An 18,223-nucleotide genomic window follows, 5' to 3' on the forward strand; every position below is an offset into this window, starting at 1 on the left:
CATTGACTGGGATTCACTTAATGTTAGAGGACTAGATGGAGTAGAATTTGTAAGGAGCATCCAGGAGGGTTTTCTAGAGCAGTATGTAAATAGTCCAACTTGGGAAGGGGCCATACTGGACCTGGTGATGGGGAATGAGCCCGGCCAGGTGGTTGACGTTTCAGTAGGGGACTACTTTGGGAATAGTGATCACAATTCCGTAAGTTTTAGAATACTCATGGACAAAGACGAGAGTGGTCCGAAAAGAAGAGTGCTAAATGGGGGGAAGGCCAACTATACCAAAATTCGCCAGGAGCTGGGGAATGTAGATTGGGAGCAGCTGTTTGAAGGTAAATCCACATTTGATATGTGGGAGGCTTTTAAAGAGAGGTTGATTGGCGTGCAGGAGAGACATGTTCCTGTGAAAATGAGTGGTAGAAATGGCAAGATTAGGGAACCATGGATGACAGGTGAAATTGTGAGACTAGCGAAGAGGAAAAAGGAAGCACACATAAGGTCTAGGCGGCTGAAGAAAGACGAAGCTTTGAAAGAATATCGGGATTGTAGGCGCAATCTGAAACGAGGAATTAAGAGGGCTAAAAGGGGTCATGAAATATCTTTAGCAAACAGGGTTAAGGAAAATCCCAAAGCCTTTTATTCATATATAAGGAGCAAGAGGGTAACTAGAGAAAGGATTGGCCCACTTAAGGACAAAGGAGGAAAGTTATGCGTGGAGTCAGAGAAAATGGGTGAGATTCTAAATGAGTACTTTGCATCGGTATTCACCGAGGAGAGGGACATGACGGATGTTCAGGTTAGGGACAGATGTTTGATTACTCTAGGTCAAGTCGGCATAAGGAGGGAGGAAGTGTTGGGTATTCTAAAAGGCATTAAGGTGGACAAGTCCCCAGGTCCGGATGGGATCTATCCCAGGTTACTGAGGGAAGCGAGAGAGGAAATAGTTGGGGCCTTAACAGATATCTTTGCAACATCCTTAAACACGGGTGAGGTCCCGGAGGACTGGAGAATTGCTAATGTTGTCCCCTTGCTTAAGAAGGGTAGCAGGGAAAATCCAGGTAATTATAGACCAGTGAGCCTGACGTCAGTGGTAGGGAAGCTGCTGGAGAAGATACTGACGGATAGGATCTATTCCCATCTGGAAGAAAATGGGCTTATCAGTGATAGGCAACATGGTTTTGTGCAGGGAAGGTCATGTCTTACCAACTTAATAGAATTCTTTGAGGAAGTGACAAAGTTGATTGATGAGGGAAGGGCTGTAGATGTCATATACATGGACTTCAGTAAGGCGTTTGATAAGGTTCCCCATGGTAGGCTGATGGAGAAAGTGATGGCGCATGGGGTCCAAGGTGTACTAGCTAGATGGATAAAGAACTGGCTGGGCAACAGGAGACAGAGAGTAGCAGTGGAAGGGAGTTTCTCAAAATGGAGACGTGTAACCAGTGGTGTTCCACAGGGATCCGTGCTGGGACCACTGTTGTTTGTGATATACATAAATGATTTGGAGGAAAGTATAGGTGGTCTGATTAGCAAGTTTGCAGACGACACTAAGATTGCTGGAGTAGCAGATAGTGAAGGGGACTGTCAGAGAATACAGCAGAATATAGATAGATTGGAGAGTTGGGCAGAGAAATGGCAGATGGAGTTCAATCAGGGCAAATGCGAGGTGATGCATTTTGGAAGATCCAATTCAAGAGTGAACTATACAGTAAATGGAAAGGTCCTGGGGAAAATTGATGTACAGAGAGATTTGGGTGTTCAGGTCCATTGTTCCCTGAAGGTGGCAACGCAGGTCAATAGAGTGGTCAAGAAGGCATACGGCATGCTTTCCTTCATCGGACGGGGTATTGAGTACAAGAGTTGGCAGGTCATGTTACAGTTGTATAGGACTTTGGTTCGGCCACATTTGGAATACTGCGTGCAGTTCTGGTCGCCACATTACCAAAAGGATGTGGATGCTTTGGAGAGGGTGCAGAGGAGGTTCACCAGGATGTTGTCTGGTATGGAGGGCGCTAGCTATGAGGAGAGGTTGAGTAGATTAGGATTATTTTCATTAGAAAGACGGAGGTTGATGGGTGACCTGCTTGAGGTGTACAAAATCATGAGAGGTATAGACAGGGTGGATAGCAAGAAGCTTTTTCCCAGAGTGGGGGATTCAATTACAAGGGGACACGAGTATAAAGTGAAAGGGGAAAAGTTTAGGGGGGATATGCGTGGAAAGTTCTTTACGCAGAGGGTGGTGGGTGCATGGAATGCATTACCAGCGGAGGTGGTAGATGCAGGCACGATAGCTTCTTTTAAGATGTATCTAGACAGATACATGAATGGGCAGGAAGTAAAGAGATACAGACCCTTAGAAAATAGGCGACAGGTTTAGAAAGAGGATTTGGATCGGCGTAGGCTTGGAGGGCCGAAGGGCCTGTTCCTGTGCTGTAATTTTCTTTGTTCTTTGTTCTTTGTTCAATGTTGGATTGAGTGATTTAAGGACTTTGTTTTATTCATTCACGGGATGTGGGCATCACTGGCTAGGCTAGCATTTACTGCCCAATCCTAATTGCCTTTAAGAAGGTGGTGGTGAGCTGCCTTCTTGAACTGCTGCAGTCCATGGGAGGTAGGTACACCCACAGTGCTGTTAGGAAGGGAGTTCCAGGATTTTGACCCAGTGACAGTGAAGGAACGGCGATATAGTTCCAAGTCAGGATGGTGTGTAACTTGCAGGGGAACTTGCAGGTGGTGGTGCTCCCATGCATTTGCTGCTCTTGTCCTTCTAGTTGGTAGAGGTTGCGGGTTTGGAAGGTGCTGTCTAAGGAGCCTTGGTGCGCTGCTGCAGTGCATCTCGTAGATGGTACACACTGCTGCCACACTGCGTCGGTGGTGGAGGGCGTGAATGTTTGTGGATATGATGCCAATCAAGGGGGACTGCTTTGTCCTGGATGGTGTCGAGCTTCTTGAGTGTTGATGGAGCTGCACCCATCCAGGCAAGTGGAAAGTATTCCATCACACTCCTGACTTGTGCCTTGTAGATGATGGACAGGCTTTGGGGAGTCAGGAGGTGAGTTACTCGCTGCAGGATTCCAAGCCTCTGACCTGCTCTTGTAGCCATGGTATTTATATGGCTACCCCACTTCAGCTTCTGGTCAATGGTAGCCCCTAGGTTGTTGATAGTGGGGAATTCAGCGATCGTAATGCCATTGAATGTCAAGGGGAGATGGTTAGATTCTCTCTTGTTGGAGATAGTCATTGCCTGGCACTTGTGTGGCACAAATGTTTCTTGCCACTTATCAGCCCATTCCTGTATGTTGTCCAGGTCTTGCTTCATTTCTACACAGACTGCTTCAGTATCTGAGGAGTTGCGAATGGTGCTAAACATTGTGCAATCATCAGAGAACATCCCTACTTCTGACATTATGATTGAAGGAAGGTCATTGATGAAGCAGCTGAAGATGGATGGACCTAGGACACTATCCTGAGGAATTCCTGCAGTGATGTCCTGGAGCTGGGATGATTGACCTCCAACAACCACAACCATCTCCTTTTGCACTAGGTATGACTCTAGCCAGTGGAGTGATATGGGCAGAATCCAAACTGAGCATCATTGAGCAGGTTTTTGCTGAGCAAGTGCCACTTGATAGCACTGTCACTGACACCTTCCATCACTATACTGATGATTGAGAGTAAACTGATGGGGGGGGGGGGTAATTGGCCAGGTTGGACTTGCCCTGCTTTTTGTGTACAGGACATACCTGGACAATTTTCAACATTGCCGGGTAGATGCCAGTGTTGTAGCTGTACTGGAACAGCTTGGTGAGGCGCACAGCAAGTTCTGGAGCACAGGTCTTCAGTACTATTGCCAGAGTATTGTCAGGGCCCACAGCCTTTGCAGTATCCAGAGCCTTCAGTTGTTTTTTGATATCACGCAGAGTGAATGGAATTGGCTGAAGTCTGGCATCTGTAATGCTGGGGACTTCAGGAGGAGGCCGAGATGGATCATCCACTCGGCACTTGGATCATCCATTCACTGTAGGAGACAAGTGTGCCCTCTGGCTCTCATTCCACAAATAGAAGACCAACTAAATCTATCAAGTTCAGTTTTGAAATTTTCAATTAACCCCTGGCCTCAACAACTTTTTGGGGAGAGACTTCTAGATTTTCATTATCATTTGTGTGACATGAACCCTGAATGACCTAGCTCTAATTTTAAGGTTATGTCTCCTTGTTCTGGACTGCCTCACCAGAGAAAATAGTTTCTCTCCCATCTATCCTGTCAAATCTTTTAATCGTCTTTAGTACCTCAATTGCATCATCCCTTAATCTTCGACAATCAAGGGATTACAAGCCTAATGTGTGCACCCTTTTGTCCCCAATATAATTCTGATGAATCTATACTGTACCTCCTCTAAGGGCACTATTTCCTTGCTGAGGTACAGTTGGTGCCCAGACTTGCTATTGGGAGTTACAGTTGCACAGACACCGGGTAAGCATAATGACACCATGAGTGTCAGCTATAGCTCAGTGGGTTGCACTCTCAACTCTGAATCAGATAGTTAAGAAGTCAAGTCCCACTTTAGAACTTAAGTTGAAAATCTAAGCTTACACTCTAGTGCAGTACTGGGAGGAGTGCTGCACTGTTGGAGCTACTGCCTTTTAGATGTGATGTTAAACTGAGGCCCTGTCTGCATTCTTGGTGCATTTAAAAGATCCTGTGGTGCTATTTTGAAGAGGAGTAGGGGAATTATCCCCAGTGTCCTGGAAAATATTTATTCTTCAATCACCATCACTAAAACAGATTATTTGGTCATTATCACATTGCTGTTTGTGAGAGGTTGTTGTGTGAAAATTGGCTGCTACGTGTCTTGCATTACAACAGTGGCAACTCTTCAAAAAGTACTCCATTGGTACTTTGGGACACTTGGTGGTCATGAAAGGTGCTATATAAATGCAAGTCTTTCTTTCAAAATTGACAGTCTTTGACAGAGTAGAATGGATATGTTATTCTCTGGAGTTTGGAAGGATGAGATTTGATCTCATTGAAATGTATAAAGTTCTGAAATGGCTTGACAGGCTCGATGCAGTGAGGCTGTTTCCCCTGGCTGAGGAGTCAGGGTTACAAGCTCAGAATACAGTCAGCTATTTAGAACTGAGATGAGGAGAAATTTCTTCACTCAGAGGGTGGTGAATTTTTGGAATTCACTACTGCAGAGAACTGTGGATACTCAGTTGTTGAATGCTTTCAAGACTGAAATGATACACTTTTATACACTAAGAAAATAAAGAAATATGGGGTTAAGGCAGGAAAGCGGAGTTGAGGTTGAAGATCAATAATGATGTTATAAAGGGCCAGAGCAGTCTCAAGAGGCCATATGATTTACTCCTGCTCCTAAATTATGTTTTAATGTCAGTGTCAGTTGGCAATTGGCCCATGGGAAGAGGAGTGGGGGGGTGGGGGGGGGGGGGTGGGGGGGTGGGGGGGGCTGCCATTACAATCCGCAAAGGCATAGTTCCCATCAGAGGTAGTTAAACAGTGAACAGCAGTAAGAACATAAGCTGATTTTCTCTTCAGCAATGCAGGACCACCCCATCACTGATTTAACCTGGGAACATTCCTGGTCCTGTGAGTTCCAGTCCAGTCCTCTGTTCAGCATCCGAATTAAGACGGGAGCTTATCATTACTTCAGTTGAAAGAAAAATGTATAGAAGTTTGGCTAGACCACATTGAAGCCCTGTGAACAATTCATAGATAGAGGCACGAGAGAAGGTTTAAAAAGATTTACTAGAATGGTACAAGAACAGAGAGGTTATTCCTATCAGGAAAGATTGAACAGGTTGGGGCTCTTTTCCCTGGAAAAGAGAGGACTAAGAGGTGGCCTGATAAAGTTCTTTAAGATTATGAAAAGGTTTGATAAGGTAGACATAGAGGAGATGTGTCCAATTGTGTGCAAGACCAGAAATAGCAATAAATCCAAAAGGGAATTCAGGAGAAACCTCTTTCCCCAGAGAGTGGTGAGAATGTGGAAGCTGCTACCACAGGGAGTGGTTGTTGTGAATAGCATAGATACATTTAAGGGGAAGCCAAATAATTATATGAGGTAGAAAGGAATAGAAGGATAGGCTGATGAGGTGAGATGAAGAACTGTGGGAGGAGGTTCTTGTGGAGCATAAACACTGGCATAGACCAGTTTTCCCGAACGGCCTGTTTCTGCGTTGTAAATACTTCATAATACTTTGTAAAAATATTGATGAAGAAGTCAATCAGCAGAGTTATGCTGATGCAACTGTGCTAAAACTCATTTGCTTACCATGAATCACTCTGACTTTTAAGCAAGTGGTCCCATTACTCAGGATGGAACACTTGCTCAATAATTTATGCAATCAGTGTCTTGTACTGAGTAAAAGCTGATATCTCGGTGACCCAAGGTGACCCCCAAAATCCTCATCCATCCTGCTAATCACCAATCATTGATTTTATGTAAAATATATTTAATTAAACAGACAACTCACTGCATATGCCAAATGTTAAGGCCAGGGATTTAAGAAGGAAAACAGCTTTAACTTGTGTCATCTCAGTACATTTACAGGTGTCAGCTGTAGCTCAGTTGATGGCACTCACGCCTTTGAGTCTAGGGATTTGAGTCCCACTTTAGAGACTTGTGTACAAAGTCCAAGCTGACACTTTGGATCAGGATTGAGTGAGTGCTGTACTGTCGGAGTTGCCATCTTTCAAATTAGACTTTAAACTGAGGCCCTGTCTGTCCTCTTGGTGGGCATAAAAGATAGAACCATAGAAAAATTACAGCACAAAAAGAGGCCATTCAGCCTATCATGTCGGTATCAGCTAAAAAAAACTAGCTGCCCATTCTAATCCCACCTTCCAGCACCTGGTCCATAGCCTTGCAGGTTACAGCACTTCAGGTGCATGTCCAGGTACCTTTTAAAAGAATTGAGGGTTTCTGCCTCCACCACCAATCTGTGCAGCAAATTCCAGACACCCACCACCCTCTGGGTGAAAAAGTTTTTCCTCATGTCCCCTCTATTCCTTCTACCAATCATCTTAAAACGGTGCCCCCCGGTAATTGACCTCTCCGCTAGGGGAAACAGATCCTTCCTGTCTACTCTATGTGGGCCCCTCATAATTTTGTACACCTCAATTAAGTTACCTCTCAGCCTCCTCTGTTCTAAGAAAAACAACCATAGCCTATCCAATCTTTCTTCATAGCTGCAATTTTCAAGCCCTGGCAATATTCTTGTAAATCTCCTTCCATGACACTATTTGAATAAGAACAGGGCAGATATCCCTGGTGTCCTAACCAATACCTACCCCTCAACCAAAAAGACAGATGATTTGGCCATTATCACATTATTTTCTGTGGAACCCAGCTGGGAGAAAATTGGCTGCTGTGTTTCCTATATTCCAACAGTGACTACACTTCAAAAGTACCTCATTGGCTGTAATGCACTTTGGACCATCCTGAAGTTGCTATTGAAATGTAATAGTTTATTTTTATTTTTATTTTCCAACGGAGTTCTTAAGTGACCTTGTACTGGTTAAACCTTGTTGAAATGTTGCTCATGGAGAACTTGGATGCAACAATGACCAGATGCAATTAGACAATTCCTTTAAGTGTACTAAATAAGGTATATTTTAGAATATACCCACTAGTCAGGTGGATACCCCTCTCAGTGTGTGTTTTGGGTTAGTGTGGATGAGCTCCCTTCATAGAAAATCACGGGCACTGTATTTGGAGAAGTAAAATTTACCCTCTGACTTTTTTTTTCAGGACAAAATCATTTTTATAAGATAACTTCTCTCATTCTTCTGTCTCTTCACAACATGTGACATGGCTGGATTAGAAGGTCACTCTTCTTAAGGCCTCTCCCCCAGTATTCTTAATTCAGTTGCTAGGAGATACATAGCAAAGCCTTCAAAGGAATTCCCTCAGATTTGTTAGGTATCCTTGCTTGATCCCTCCCAAGTTTGTACCAATTAAATTGTTGGATCAATGCTGGGAGATTGTAGGTGCTAACCTAACATATGTGAGCTACCACAATGACAGGCTGCTTGAAGAGCTTTGCATCCTTAAAACCTACATTGCAAACGTAAGTGCTATTCACAGCCATGAGCTTAAGATGTTGCACAGTTCTGCTTTACCAGCTATCTATTCCTGTAATTCTTTTCCGATCCTTCTTTCATCTCTAGCCTCCCATCTGTTTCTCTGTTGTAATGGTTCTTGTTCCTTTTTTTGATGTTATCTATACTGCTGCAGCTTCTAATCCTATCAGCTTCAGTCGTTTGTTCCTCTAATATTCAAATGTGTTGACTTGCATCCTCATATTGCATCCTTCCTTTCTGACTGTGCTGAAATCAATCATAAAATCTTACTGCAACAGAAAGAGGCCATTCAACCCATTGTGCCTGTGCCGGCTCTTTGAAAGAGCTATCCAATTTGTCCAGAACCCTCTGCTTCTTCTCCATAGACCTTCAAATCTTTCCTTTATATCTATTTATCTTTTGAAAGTTATTGAATCTGCTACCACTACCCTATCAGGCAGTACATTGCAGATCATAACAACACACCGCGTAAAAAAAATTCCCCTTAATCTCCATACCCACCTCCCGGTTCTTTCGCCATTGATCTTAAATCTGTGTCCTTCAGTTATTGACCATCCTGCCAACAGAAACAGTTTCTTCCTCGCTACTCTCTCAAAACCTTTCATCATTTTGAACGCCTCTATTAAACCTCCTCAACTTTTTTTTGCTCTAAGGAAAGCAATCCCAGTTTTTCCAGTCTCTCCACATAAATTGCGCCATCAGCCAATGGGAACAGCTTTTCTTTGACGACTTTATATAAATACAAACATACGAATTCAGAGCAGAAGTAGGCCACTCGGTCCCTCGAGCCTGCTGCGCCATTCAATTAGTTCACGGCTAAACCAATTACTCCACATTTCTGCCTACCCCTGATAACCTTTCACCCCCTTGCTTATCAATAATCTATCTACCTCTGTCTTAAAAATATTCAAAGACTCTGCTTCCACTGCTTTTTGAGGAAGAGAGTTCCAAAGACTCACGATCCTCTGTGAGAAAAAAATTTCCTCATCTCCATCTTAAATGAGTGACCCCTTATTTTTAAACAGTGACCCCCTAGTTCTAGAATCTCCCATATGAGAAAACATCCTTTCCACATCCACCCTGTCAAGACCCCTTAGGATCTTATATGTTTCAATCAAGTTGCCTCTTACTCTTCTAAACTCCAGCAGATACAAGCATAGTCTATCCAACCTTTCCTCAAAAGACAACCTGCCCATTCCAGGTATTAGTTGCGTAAGCCTCCTCTGAACTGCTACCAACGCATTTACATCCTGTCAAATCTACAAATTTATAAACCTGTCAGAATCTTGTACACCTAGCAAATCTCTGCTCAATCTCCTTTGCTCCGAAGAGAACACCCTCAACTTCTCCAACTTAACCATGTAGCTAAAATCCCTATCCCTGGAACCATTCTGCTAAATTTCCTCTTCACTCTTCAAGGGCTTGACAACCTTCCTAAAATGTGGTGCCCAGAATTAGACACAACGATCAATCTGAGGTGTCTCCCAGTGATTAATAAAGAGGCAGATATTAATCCTGACACCAGGGTGTAAGACTAGATTTCTGTATCGGGTGTCCATTACAGAAACCCCTTAATTTTCATTCCCATTGAAACAATCCACAATGCCATTTTTAGCCCTAAACCTAGGCTGAAGATTCATCACGTCTTCTGATGTTTTATCTTCTTACCCAGGACCTGAGAATTGTGGGACTACTTTTTGTATCTCTGCATTCCATTCCTCTTGAGTTCAGGATTACCAAACCTCAGGGATTGCCTTGGAGTTTCCAGGAATTGAAAATTAATCTCCAGGATTGCTAACAACCTCAAAGAAAAATTAGAGGGATTTCTTTTTGGACACCTGTTTATTAGTTGTGAAAATTGTGAAGATGGGAAAATGTTTGACTCACTGTCATAAATCATCCATTGGATAATGAAGGGTCTGTTCTTTATCCATTTGGCCATGGGAAGGCAGAACGCCACAGGATTGACACATTGTGTGACCAATGCCAGGAGATTGCAGGTGAGGCAGGAGATCGTGTGATGAAACCTCCAGGAATATGAAGAAGGGTCACTGACCTGAAACGTTAACTCTGCTTCTCTCTCCACAGATGATGCTGGACCTCCTGAATATTTCCAGCATTTATTGTTTTTATAATAGAAACTGTACACAGGTTGCAAATTGTGAAGGTTGAATTGTTTTCACTTCATGCTTCCCTACACTCATTGTAACCATTATTTTTAGTCTGTACTTTCTATTTAATTGAGGAGAATGCTGATGTAACTATCCAGAACACCCTCAGAGCAAGATTACTAATAGATTGGAGCAATAGATTTAGCATCACGTAAGTGCTGGGTCTTGATTTGCCTGGTCTTCTCTCCTGGATGGCTTCTCACACTGTGGGTCTTGGCCCTTTACCAAGTTTTCTCAATAAGAACAAATGGGCCAACAGATTGCAAAGATTTAGAGGCTATTACAGATCCAATTTAAATATTTCACTAGCTTAATGGAAACTTATGAGCGTAACTTCATCTGTGTGACACTTGCATTCCTTATCCAAGACTTCTAACTTTTCTATTTTAAATCATTATTTCTTCATTGAATTTGAAAAGTACAATGACCAAAGAATGCATGAATGTCATGTTAATATAGAAATTCTGGTGAAATAAGGTTAGCTCTAATTCTAGTTAAGGTTACGGCTAGAGTTAGGGATATGGCTAAGGCCATATTTAAGAATATTGTTCATCCAAATCTTGTATTTGTTTTTACATTTGTTCATTGCCTTTTTAATTCAGAACTTTATTGTGTGTGGATTTTTCAAATTAGCAACCAATTTACTCTGAGACCTTTGACTCACCTCACTTTATTTTCTAGCTAGTGTGCATAAGACTAAGATTGTGGATGAACAATTATTTCATAACAATTTTTTATGAGTAATGTGAATTCTCAGCTGTTTGTGGTTGAGTGACAGTGAAAGCATTAAACTGAATAAAAAACTAAGTCAAGCGTGGGATGATGCAAACATCTCATTCTGATTTTCCCCCAACCTTTTTGTTAATTATTCAGAAATCTAATTGTAGAAAATAAGCCTCGAGTGCAAGACACTACTGAGCTTGTAATGAGTACATTAGAAGATGAGACTGTCATTATTCTTATGTTGAACTTCTTTTAAGGTTCATTAAAATACAAGACTGAATAATAAAAGAATAGATTTACTGACGTTTAAAACGATTCTACATATAGCAGCATTCAACAGCTTCCTGTTAGCCTCCACATGGTACCTTGCAGATAACAACTTGCATTTATATAGCACCTTTAATTTAGCAAAACATCCCAAAGAGCTTCAGAGGAGCATTATCAAAATTTGACAATTTGGCAAACAGACTGACAAACTGATGCAGTCTGGATAGAACCAGTTACTTAAGTTACAATGTCAAATTGACAGTTGAGAAAAAAACCTTGAGAGAAAAAACTTGCATTTATATTGTGCCTTTCATGACCTCAGAACATCCCAAACTGCGTCACAATCATGCTGTACTTTTTCAAGTGTAGTCACTGTCGTAGAAAAAGCAGCAGCAAATGTGTGCAGTCATTGAGTTGAGAATGCTTGACGGTGGCTGACGTGTCCTATTTGTTGTTCGTGTACGTCTTTAAGGGGTGTGTCAGTCATGTAAGAGCTATGATGTAATACACCATTTGATTTTGACTATTAATCAGCCTTGAAGATACACCTATACAGTTACCATGTCAATGTGATTTGTGTACAGTCTATACAAACACTGAAGTTCGAGGAACAAGCAAGGTCCCATAAACAACAATGAGATAACATTGAGTAAGACAATTTTACAGTTTTACACTGTTGTGGGACCATCTTAAGAGAGGACCACCTTAAGAGGTCACCGGAGGAAGTGATGTTACATTACAGGTGACCAGGGAGTTGTGGATGTCGACCAACAGAGTATTTCAGGTATGCTTCTGCAGTAGCTGTGTATATATTTGTTCTAGTCTACGTTATGATAAAAACCCACATATTCTTTGGATATTACTTGGAGTCCTGTGAATCTTACAATAGTTCACATACCAAAGGAACAAATAATATGACATATACCATGTGAATTTGCTCTGAAAAGAGCAGTTTTTCCTTGAAAAAGGAGTTCTTAGAAGAACTGGCAGGCCTCTACAATTCAGGCAGCATACTCTGCCCATCTTCTGGAGGAATGACTGGCACAGATGGAAGTAGTGGGTTTATATGCAGTGGAAAATGGGAATGTGGGTGGGATCTTACTGCTGGTAGGCCATTTCATGTTCTTGTTTTTGCTGCTATTGGTCGGCTAATTATATTCAGCGATAAGTCGGTACGTGCTATTGTTCTTGCTGCTGATGGATCCACTATTGGTAAGTTACTATTGTTCTTGTTGGGCTATTTTGGCTGCAGGCTTGAGTAGGGGTAGCCAGATGTCACTGATGCACAGGCTGTCTTGGGGGAAGGTGTGGTGTTGATAGATCTTCATAGCCAGTGCGTGATGGATGAGTTTGGAATTGGACCATTCAATGTGGTAGTCATTGAGTTGAGAATGCTTGACGGTGGCTGACTTGTCCCATTTGTTGTTCGTGTACGTCTTTAAGGGGTGTGTCAGTCATGTAAGAGCTATGATGTAATACACCATTTGATTTTGACTATTAATCAGCCTTGAAGATACACCTATACAGTTACCATGTCGATGTGATTTGTGTACAGTCTATACAAACACTGAAGTTCAAGGAACAAGCAACACCATTTACTGTGTTTCAAGCAGGCTTGGTATTCACAGAATCACAGAATCGTTACAGTGCAGGAGGCCTTTCGGCCCATCGTGTCCACACTGGCTCTCTGAAAGACCAATTCCCTCAGTTCCATTCCCCTGCCTTCTCCCCGTAACACTGCACATTATTCCTTTTCATATATCTGTCCAATTCCCTTTTGAATGCTTCAATTGAACCTGCCTCCACCACTTTCTCAGGCAGCACATTCCAGACCTTATTAACTCGCTTTTCCTCATGTTACTTTTGCTTCTCTTACCAAATACTTTAAATCTGTGCCCTCTCATTCTCAATCCTTTCAAGACTGGGAACAGTTTCTCTCTATCTAGTCTGTCCAGACTCCTCATGATTTTGAATACCTCTATCAAATCACCTCTCAGCCTTCTCGAGGGAAAACAGTCCTAACTTCTCCAATCTATCTTCATAACTGAAATTCCTCATCCATATCTAGGGAAGTTCAAAGCGATTATGGCAAGCCCTTCCGTTAACTCCACTCCCACTTCCTTTAGCAACCTGGGATGCAAGCCATCCAGACCAGGTGACATATCTCTTAAAGCATAGCCAACATTTCCAGTACATCCTGCATATGAATTTTTGCCCCATCCAAGATCTCTAACATCTCCCCTTCCACTTAAAAAAAGTTGGAGGGACGGCACTTCCATTTTGGACGCCCTCTCTCTTACTTACCTGAAAAAGCAGCTTGCTGTTTTTGATGTTTTAAATTAGAGCTGTTTCTTAGGAACAATAAAACAACTGGGTTGTAAGTCCTGGATGGTTACTTTTCTGGATCAGTGAGGTGTCCCAGAGTTAAATAGTCAAATGCCATTCGAAGTCTCCAGGCAAGTTGAACAGTCTGTAATGGACAGGCATCCAAACTACTTCAGCTGCAGTAGGCATCACACAGATCTTTCAACAAGGAGTATAACAACAGGTCAATTTAGATTTTTGAATTAGCTGTCTATCAGTAGAAACTTTATTGAATTTCCACAGCCCCCAGAAACACAAAAGACAACAGAAAATCACTCCTGAGGCAGAGACTTCTCAGGGACTGGAAGTAAAAAGGAATTTTATACCTCCAATAATGCAAAGATTTCTTTCCAGGGGTCATTTCCTCTTTAGGTGAAACACAGCCTGTAGACCAATGTAGATTTTCTGCTGAGAGAGAGAGAAAATTCTTCCTTCAAGGGAAGCATGCATCGCTGGTCTGCCAGCGGTTCTAGCTAGTCTTTAAACACAGTCAAACTGATACAATACGGCATGTGACCGCATCTCTCTTGCTGTTGTTTAGGAACAGGAATGAAGCTTGCACACACTGTTCCCAGAGAATATAAAACCTTCTTTCAGTCTTAAAGGCACACAGACTCCCCTTAGTTTTTAAACAGAGAAACAAAAACACTTCCATGACAGTGGGCAGAAGAGAGGCTTAAATTATCCAGGATATAGTATCTGGACAATGGAGGATATATTGGCCATGGAAGGAGTACAGAGCAAATTTGCAAGAATAAAACTGGCGTTAAAAGGGTTATAATATGGGGACAAGGTGCGCAGACTGGACTTGCATTAAATGATTTGATAGAGAGAAACTATTTCCTATGATGCAGGAGTCCAGAACAAAGGGTGCATAACATGAAAATTAGAGCTAAGTTGTTCAGGGGTGATGTCAGGAAGCACTTCTTCACACAAAGGGTCATGAAAAACTGGAATCCTCTCCCCAAAGAGCTGTTGAGGCTGGGAGCCAGTTAACATCTCCACGTGTTAGTATGTTCCACATTCAAAGGACTCTTTGGGTAAAGAGATCTCTCGTGAATTCCTTATTGGATTTATTAGTAACTATCTTATATTCCTAAGTTTTGGATTCCTCCACTAGTGGAGACATCTTCCCGACATCTACTCTATCAAACCCACTTCGTAATTTTAAAAACTTCTATTAGGTCATCCTTCTCTTTTCTAGAGAAAAGAACCCCAGACTGTTCAGTTTTTCCTGATACCTGTAACCTGCTACAGCACTGAAACAGGCCCTTCGGCCCACTGAGTCTGTGCCGACCATCAACCACCCATTTATACTAATCCTACACTAATCCCATATTCCTACCACATCCCCACCTGTCCCTATATTTCCCTACCACCTACCTATACTAGGGGTAATTTATAATGGTCAATTAACCTATCAACCTGCAAGTCTTTTGGCATGTGGGAGGAAACCGGAGCACCCGGAGGAAACCCATGCAGACACAGGGAGAACTTGCAAACTCCACACAGGCAGTACCCAGAATTGAACCTGGGTCACTGGAGCTGTGAGGTTGCGGTGCTAACCACTGCGCCACTGTGCCGTTCATGTGAATTGTTCTTGTGCTTTCTCCAGTGCCTCTACATTCTTTTTACAATATGGAGAAAATATTACAAAGGAAATGATAGAAACCCCTAAAGAATCTGAGGACACTGTAACAAATAACTAAATAATAGAATATCTCTTTATTGTTGCATCAGTGTTTATAAATGAGCACAGCCTGACCCACACAGGATTCGAATTTAAAGGTTAATAGAAGCAAAGATTGCTATAGAAATTAGCTGCAAAGAAATTACAAACCAAGGACAATAAAGGAGAGAATTTCCACTTCCCATACATTTATATCAGGAAATTGTCCCTTCATTTTAATCGATTATGAATAGAGGTGGCAAGTCAAATCAGGTACTATATTAGTAGATCTTTTTAAAGGAATCACCAAATACACATGTTGTGCCCAGGAACCCAAGAACACAAGAAGAAAAGAAATAAGAGCAGGAGTAGACCATACTTGCTAGTTTCTAAAGCACTCTAGTCCTCAGACGTGCTACTCTTGTTTGCAACATTGTAAGCCTTTTCTTTTAATTTAATACTATCCTTAACTTCCTGAGTGAGCCACAGATGGGTCTTTCTTACTGAGTATTTGTTTTTCAAAAATATGTATTTTTGTTGAACACTTTGAATTGTTTCTTTAAGGGATTCCCACTGTTCATTTTCCACCATAGCTTTTAGTCTATTTACCCAATTGACCTTAGCCAGTTCTCCCCTCATGCCTGTGTAATTGGTTTTGTTTAAGATTCTTGATTGTGATTAGAGCATGTCACTTTAAAACTTAACATGGAATTCAATGGTGTTATGATCACTATTTCCCAGTGAATCTTTTACTATGACATTGCTAATTAACCCTGCTTCATTACACAATACTAGATCCAGGATAGCTTTATCCTTAATTGGCTCCACAATGTATTGCTCCAATAAAATGTCCCGGAAATATTCTACAAACTCATCTTCTAGACCAATCTTGCCAACTTCATTGTCCCAGTCTATATGAAGATTAAAGTCCCCCACAATTATTACATTTCCTTTGTTACAAGCTCCAGTAATTTCTTGCTTAATGCTCTGTCCAACGGTATAACTACTGTTAGAGGCCTATAAACTACTCCCATCAATGTCTTCAGATTCTTGCTATTCCTTATTTCCGTACTGATTCTACTTCATGATCTTCTGAGGCCAGATCCTTTCTCCCTAATGCCCTTATGTCATCCTTTACCATCAGTGCTACCCCTCCTCCTTTGCTATTCTGTCTGTCTTTCCAAGATATTGTCGACCCTGGAATATTTATTTCCCAACCTTGATCTCCATGTAACCATGTGTCTGTGATGGTGATTAGATCTAAATCATGTACCTCTATTTGTGCTATGAGCTTATTTATCTTATTGCAGATGCTTTGAGCATTCAGATATAGAATCTTTTTCATTTCATTTTTTTTGCTTCTATTCCCTTCTTTGCTGATGCACAATTTCTGTTAAACTCTCCATCCCTTCCTGTCCTATTCTGCTAGTCTTTACCTACAATGCTATACTGTTCCGATGCCTTGGCCTTTCTCTTTTGGATTTTTAAATCTCACCTCTCCCAAACCGTCCCCTACTCTGTCAGTTCACAACACCTAGACTAATCTGCTGGCTCATTCTTGAGTTAGTACTGTCAGGAAGACCCCCCCACCTGCCAAGAATGAGGCATATTAATTTTGTCATATGAACATTAATTTTAAACTGTTGCTGGAGTGAAGAAATGACTTGTTTAAAGAGATCACCAGACATTTGGCTGGAGGATATTTGCATACTAAGAGACAGTGCTTGGAGAGACAAAAGAATTGCTCACTGATTCAATCAACAGAGGCTGGGCAATGTTGATCCATCTTGTCAGGGTAAGAGATAGCATTACACCATCCCCTACCCCACCCCCCACCGAGAGCTTTGAAATCAACAAACGCAGGAGTTTGTTTAATCAGTGAGTCACATGACTAACCTGCTGGCCAACCTGACATTTTGAATTGTGCTCACAATACAATTTGAAGACAGACTGCAGATTGTAACTGAACCTGGACCAAGAGAGCGTCTCTCCTGACTGGCTCTCTCTTGCTTTCTCACAAACCTCCGGACCCACTGAAGTCGCTTAAACCTCAAGAGAGAAGAGACTCCTACATCGAAACAAGTTAAAGAGTGCAGTAGGTCCCAACGAAGGCAAGACTTACCGGCAACCCAAGACTCCACATCAAACTCAATGGACTGTAATTACAACCCAGCTATTGCCTCAAACTTATCCCCTTCATTCTTTCTACATTTTTTGTCTCTATCTGCGTGTGTGTTTATCGCATATGCATACGAGCGTGGTCGCATTGCGTATTCATAGCCGTTAACCAAATTTAAGTTTAAGATGAATAAACTTCCACCTTTCTTGTTTAAATCTAAGAAAACCTGTCTGGTTGATTTCTTGGCCTTGCAATTGGAAAGCTGTGAACGAGGATTAACTGAGGGAGAGCTAAAAACACAGCGTTTTAAAATTAAACCCTGTTACAGTTAAACCAGGCAAAGGCTGAGAGGGAACCCCGTAGACCCCTGTCTCACCTGGTCATAACAGTACGCACTGTCCCTTCCTGCCACACCCATGAATTGAAACCCATTTCTCATCAATCTTTGAGCCACTCATTTAACTGTCTAATCTTATTTACCACACACTAAAGGCCTGCTCGGGTCTGTAAAAAAGAAACCCGACCCGAACCCGACCGAAGCACATCGGACCCGAGCCTGACCCAACTCGAGTCCTTCCATTCTTTCCCACGCCGACCCGACCCGACCCGCATCCGACCCGACCCCGACTCGACCCCACCCCACCCCACCCCGACCCAACCCGAGCCCAACCCGACCATCGTGCACACATTGTACTTACCACTTTTGGATGGATGGAATGGAAGGAAGCTGCAGCACGAGCGCGATGACATCATAGGGATGCTCACTCGCTCACTCGCTCACTCGCTCGCAGTCCGGATGCACGTTT

This window comes from Heterodontus francisci, chromosome 17 (genome assembly GCF_036365525.1).
Source record: "Heterodontus francisci isolate sHetFra1 chromosome 17, sHetFra1.hap1, whole genome shotgun sequence".
Taxonomy (NCBI): Eukaryota; Metazoa; Chordata; class Chondrichthyes; order Heterodontiformes; family Heterodontidae; genus Heterodontus; species Heterodontus francisci.